Source organism: Jaculus jaculus, chromosome 10, assembly GCF_020740685.1.
Source record: "Jaculus jaculus isolate mJacJac1 chromosome 10, mJacJac1.mat.Y.cur, whole genome shotgun sequence".
Taxonomy (NCBI): domain Eukaryota; kingdom Metazoa; phylum Chordata; class Mammalia; order Rodentia; family Dipodidae; genus Jaculus; species Jaculus jaculus.
This window is the reverse complement of record NC_059111.1, coordinates 56,370,207-56,376,206: the sequence shown is the minus strand read 5'-3', so window position 1 is coordinate 56,376,206 and position 6,000 is coordinate 56,370,207. Positions and strand designations below refer to the sequence as shown.

General features: G+C 45.6%; 1 protein-coding gene across 1 annotated transcript in view; it reads left to right on the top strand.

The window, feature by feature from the left end:
- The first annotated feature begins 1,400 nt into the window (after positions 1-1,400).
- The window catches only part of Steap4 (STEAP4 metalloreductase), a 39,105-nt gene continuing 34,505 nt past the window's right edge, over positions 1,401-6,000 (top strand). Inside the window, exon 1 of the mRNA XM_004662279.3 lies at positions 1,401-1,561. The gene's annotated coding sequence lies outside the window, so the exon portion shown is untranslated. The remainder of the gene's footprint in view (positions 1,562-6,000) is intronic.

The following is a 6,000-nucleotide window of genomic DNA, read 5'->3' as shown; positions in this document are numbered from 1 at the left end:
AAACAATATATTTACATTCCATTAGCTATTATGTTATGCCCAGTTCTTGGCACCCCCAGTGACCACCAACGAGAACCAAACACGTATGCAAAGGCAAGGAGCTTTATTTCCAGGCTGGGGAAATTCCAGGCAGATTAGGTAACCTTTATTGTGATTGGCTCAATCACTTTGAACAATTTATCTATAGCTACCAGAAAGTATGGTGTAGGTGGGCGTTGTGGGGCAGGCCTTTAATCCCAGCACTGGAGAGGCAGAGGTAGGAGGAACACCGTGAGTTCAAGGCCACCCTGAGAGTAGAGTGAATTCCAGGCCAGCCTGGGCTACCATGAAACCCTACCTCAAAAATCCAAAATAAATGAATGTATGGTGTAAGCACTTTTATGGTTCTTCTAGTAACTGTTCACCTTTACTGGGAAACAGAAACCCAGGCCTACTGAAGACTCTAAAGCTTGTCATGGCATCTCTCTGGTTCCTGAGTCCTTCAATTGTCACCTAGAGATAATTTTAAAATTAATACAAAAGGTGTGCCTGAGTGTGGTAACACATGCCTGTGATTCCAGGTAGAGTTTGGAGAATCAAGAGTTCAAGGTCATCTTCAGCTACATAGACAGTTTGAGACTAGCCTGGTCTACTTGAAACCCTGTCTCAAAAAGTGGGAGGGGATGAGCTAGAGAAATGGCTTAGTAGCTAAAGGGCTTGCCTGCAAAGCCTAAGGACCCAGGTTTGATACCCCAGCACCAAGGTAAGCCAGATGCACAAGGTGGCACATGCATCTGAAGTTTGTTTGCAGTGGCTAAGAAACCCTGGCACACACATTCTCTCTCACACATAAATAAAATATAAAATACAAAAATATCAAAACACATAGTTGGTGCATACATTATACAGAGACTTAAGCAACCTTGTTATCCATGGTGGAAAGGCAGGGAGTGAGGAGTGCCCTGGTGACAATTCAAGGTTACAGAAGGACAGTTTGTAAGATAAGATTTCTCATCGCTCTTGTATTTGGGTTGTTTTTTTAGAATGATTTGTCTACTTCATTAAGACTTGAAAACTCGAGATAATCAAAATTATGAAGCCCGTAAGAACTATAGGCTCCAAGCACCTTTGACTCGGAGCAGACAGGACAATAACAAGGGAAATATACTAGGAGCCTAGACTCGGAGCTCCCACAGGAAAGGATCGCTCCTTTGTCCCTCCAAGCAGTTATGGACCTGGGATGCACAGATCCCAAGGGGAAAATCCTTATAAGCCCTGCTCACCACAGGAAAGCAGCCACATCTGCAGAGGGAACCTCACAGGAAGTTCAGGTCCTTCCAGCTGTCTGGGATTCCCAATTTGAACTCTTCCTGGAAACCTTGCCTCACTGCTTGTCTTGCGCAAGCTAGCGGGCCCTCCCTCTCTCCCTGGCTTCTTATAGCAGCAGAGCCTAAGCGACGGCTGGGTGGAAACTGGAAACGCAAGCAAGCACTTCACCTCCGCTGGCAAGCCTGTTTGCTCGCTCCCAGGCCTGGACCCGCCCACAGCAGCCTCGCAAGACAACCGCCCGCTCTGGCCGCAGGTGGGTCCTGCATTGCCCCGGGCTGCTTCCTTCCTCTCCTGCAGCCCACCCCCAGCCTCTCTGCAAAACCCACAGGGGCACACTGAGTCCCCGCCCCCCCCCCCACTCCTCTGGGACAAAGGTCGCCCCAGGCTGCAGCGAGATCAGTGGAGCAATTCCGCTGATTTCTAGCTTCCTGAAGCTCATTGAACCACCTGCCACCTGTGAGCGCAGGGTGATCAGAAGCAGATAGATACAGGGTTGGGTTCTTTCTATATCTAACTTTGGAGGAAACCTGAAGAATATGGGTTGGCAGTCTTAGCGGATCCCAGGCCCTCCTTGAGCCTGTAAGGGACAGAAAATCGCTGAAAAAAGACCTGGACTCCAGTAGGACAGGGGATTTTCCCCATGAGCATTTCCGTCGGCCTTTTGATGAAGCTGACATATTTCCTGGGGTAGCCCAGCCAGTATAATATGGGGGTCGTGGGTCTAGACAAGGCCAACAGTCTTCTCTAGTAAGGTTCGTGGTGGAGTTAAGAAACCCATAGGTAAAATTGAGTTGATTGTAATTTGAATACAAGGGAAGTATATGGGACTCTAGGAGGGGGTACAGCCAAGAGGTTAGAGCAGTACGCTTGACTGGAGAACTGTCCAAAACTGAGACTGGTGCTGTGTGCTGTAGTCTGATGGGTGGCAAGGCCAATGTGGGGTTTGGTCCAATGGGTAGTGCAGCCTGATTGGCCTCCAATGGCTGGACATTAAGTCGTATGGTGTGGTGATTTGATTCAGGTGTTCCCCCATAAACTTTGGTGTTCTGAATTCTAAGTTCACAGCTGATGGAGATTTGAGAATTAATGCCTCCTGGAGGGAGTGTATTGTTGGGGGCAGGTTTATGGGTGTTATAGCCAGTTTACCCATGCCAGTGTTTGGCACACTTTCCTGTTGCTATGGTCCACTTTCTGTTGGCCAGGGGGTGATGTCCACCCTCTGTTTATGCCATCATGGAGCTTCCTCTCAGGCCTGTCAGCCAAAATAAACCTCTTTTACCCACAAGCTGCTCTTGGTTGGAGCTTATTTTCAAGAGGAATGTGGAAGGATTTGAAACCTTGGCCTAAGAGATGCCTTGCATGCTGTAAGTACAGCTGGATGGACTATTCTGGTCAGAGTTAAAAGACCTGAATGCAATAAGAACTATGGACTGTGAGGGTGAGAAAGAGATTTGCTTGGACTGGACTAGCAGTTTCTGTGAGGCTTTCTGTTATGCCCATGTCCTGAGAAGTACAGTGTTGCTTTGCATAGAAATGAACTGATGTGAGCAGAGGGATATGGCACAGTAAAAATGAAATCTTTGGGCCTAAATTGCTGCACCTTTACCTGCAAATTGTTTGAAAGATTACAATCTTTCAGATTGGGCTAGCTGATCTGCACTGGGGCAACAGGAAGAATATAGACTGTTTTGAAGGGGCCTGAGTGCTCAAGAAGTGTCCTGTTCTTCAAAGTTTGCTTGATTCCCCTCTGGATTGACAAGTTGGCCCCCTACCTGGTATTGTGGAGTATAAGAAATGCAGGAAAGAGATGGTCATTGAGTTTGCAACACTGTCTTGTGTTTTGGAAATGGCCATGGGCAGTGTGAAGCAGGTTTGCTGGATGTCTGCAGGGAGACCTAATGGATGAACCATGGGTTTCAGTGGAGATACCAGGACCATAAGATGGCTGATAAGGAAAGCTGCCTGCCCCAATGAAGTTTTACAGTACTGTGAATAGCCTAGCTGAAGGGGTGGAATTGGAAGCCTTAGACTTGTTGCTGGTTAGAATTATCAGACTTTGAGATTTGCTCATTTACTACAGTTGTTGGACTTGAAACTACAGTTTGATGTTTGTCCTGGTTGTTTTAAATCATGTATTGCTTTAGTATTTCTTTGCTATGCACAATGCCATCTTTTGCAGTGTGAATGTTTTATTCTGTGCCATTATGGGGTTTGGGGTGTTTTTTTTATTTTTTATTTTTTTGGTGTTATGGCTTAGTTAAAAGATCTTGGCCTATGGGTATGTTGGAAAATCATTAGGATTGATAAAAACTATGAGGAATTTTAAAGTTAGATGGATGCATTACATTTTACATCATGTATGGTTATCAGTTTATGGGGGACAGGGGCAGAATGTGGTGGTTTGATTCAGATGTCCCCCATAAATTTAGGTGTTCTGAATGCTAGGTTCCCAGCTGATGGAGAATTTGGAATTAACACCTCCTGAAGGGGGTGTATTGTTGGGGGTGGGCTTATGGGTGTTATAGGCAGTTTCCCCATGCCAGTGTTTGGCACACTGTCCTATTGCTATGGTCCACCTTCTGTTGGCTAGGGGGTGATGTCCACCCTCTGTTCATGGCATCGTTTTCCCCTGCCATCATGGAGCTTCCCCTCTGGTTTATAAGCCAAAACCTCTTTTTTCTCACAAGCTGATCTTGGTCAGGTGATCTCTACCAGCAATGCAAACCTGACTGCAACATATGTTAAATAATATTCCTGGCTCTGTACCCGACACATATAATCTTAATCTACAATTTTTACCAACTTCCCATCTACTGGCAGCTTCTCCTCTGTCTGTGAACTTGATTAGTAACTGATTACACCATGGGGGCCAGTAACAGGAGGTTGATTCCTTAGGTCTGGTGACAGTAATGTGATCTGTCTTTATAGGGGGAGCCCAATAAATATCTCCCATAGATTCACATCCCCAAGTTGCACATTAATATGATTCTGGGACACCACAATTAGTTTGCTGTTCAGGGATTCTGTCATGACCAGGACACACCTGTTTGTTCCTGTTGGTTCTGGGATCAGGTAAATTACACCCATAGCTGGGAAGAACTAAGTTCCCAATCTTCATCTGCATGTGTATAATCCCATGATTTCCCCACCAAGCCACATAGGTCAAATATTAAGTCAGGAAACCAGGTTCCTAGGGGTGATGAATGGGATGTGGAGTTGACTAGTGTCCCTGTATCCATATTAGAAATGACCCATGTAAGGTTATAAGGCTGATGAAGGTTTGTAGCAATTGAGGTTAAAAAGCAACAGGAGACCGTCACAACACAAAAGGATCTAGCCATTATTGAGTTTCTAGCTTACGAGTCCTTAGCTTAAGTGGGTCTTGTGGATGTGCAATAGGTTGCCACAGTCCTGTTTTTTTTTCAGGAGCTTAGTCATCCAGATCCGCGTGTGGATCAACAGGCTTCATGTGTGAGTGATGTATCCAGGCAGGGATGCCATCCACCTTGACTGAAGTTGGGGTGGTCAGGATCACAGTGAAGAGTCCCTTCCAACTGGGTTCAAGAGTCTCTTTTCGGTGTCTTTTGATGAGTACAAGATCTCCTGGCATGAACCCATGAGGTGGAGGTGCCTTTTCATAGATGGCCTGTAGCTGGGGCCAGAGATGTTCTTGCACCTGCAGTAAAGCTTGGAATGATGTCATCTAACAGATTCTTGGCCACAGTTGAGGCAGTCTCATTCTTAATTGGAAAAGCCTTAGCCTATCCTGAAAAGGTGTCTATAAATACTAGTAAATACCTATACCCATATAAACCAGATTTTATCTCTATAAAGTCAATTTCCCAATTTACTTCTGGTCAGGTTCCTCTTTCCCTGATTCCTGACCAAGAAACTCCACTTCTTGCATTTACTAGGTGACAGGCATGGCATCAGACTATGACTTCTGTTGCCTTTTATCCCAAGTCAAAAACTTTAAGGTGAGCCCATCTAAGTAAGTCTTCAATCTTCTGTTGTCCTATATGAGTGCTCTGGTGTATTTGTCTAATGAGTTGGCTAGCAAAGTCTGATGGGAGGATGATCCTTTCATCAGGAGTCTTATACCATCCTTGTTCCTTATAGGTTGCCGTGCACATCCTAATCCTCCATAGTTCTGAATCAGTGTTGTCTGCTGTCTCTGGCAAAGTTGGTGCCACCATTGGAGGCAATTTCACCACCAGGACAGTAGTAATCTGAAGGGCTGCCTCTCATGGTACCTTGTCAACCCTGTTCCTTTTAGAAGTAGGATCCTCCCCCTTCTGGTGACCAGGGCAGTGCATGATTGCTATCTCTTTGGGGAGCCATATAGCCCACAGGAGGTCCAAAATTTCCTGTTTATTTTTAATGGTTTTTCTTCTGCTGTCAATTGTCCCCTTTCTTTATAAATGGCCCATGAACATGTACTGTTGCAAAAGCATAACGGCTATCAGTATAGATGTTAGGTCTCTTCCCTTGGCCTAGTTGCAAGGCCCTGGTTAAGGATATCAATTCAGTTTTCTGAGCAGATGTACCTGGAGGGAGGGCTTCAGACCATGCAGCTGTTTCTTCCATTGTCACTGTAGCTCCTGCATACTGGATACCATCCTTAAGGAAGCTGCTTCCATCTGTATACCAGGTCAGCTCTGCCTCTTTAAGGGAGACATCTTTGAGATCTGG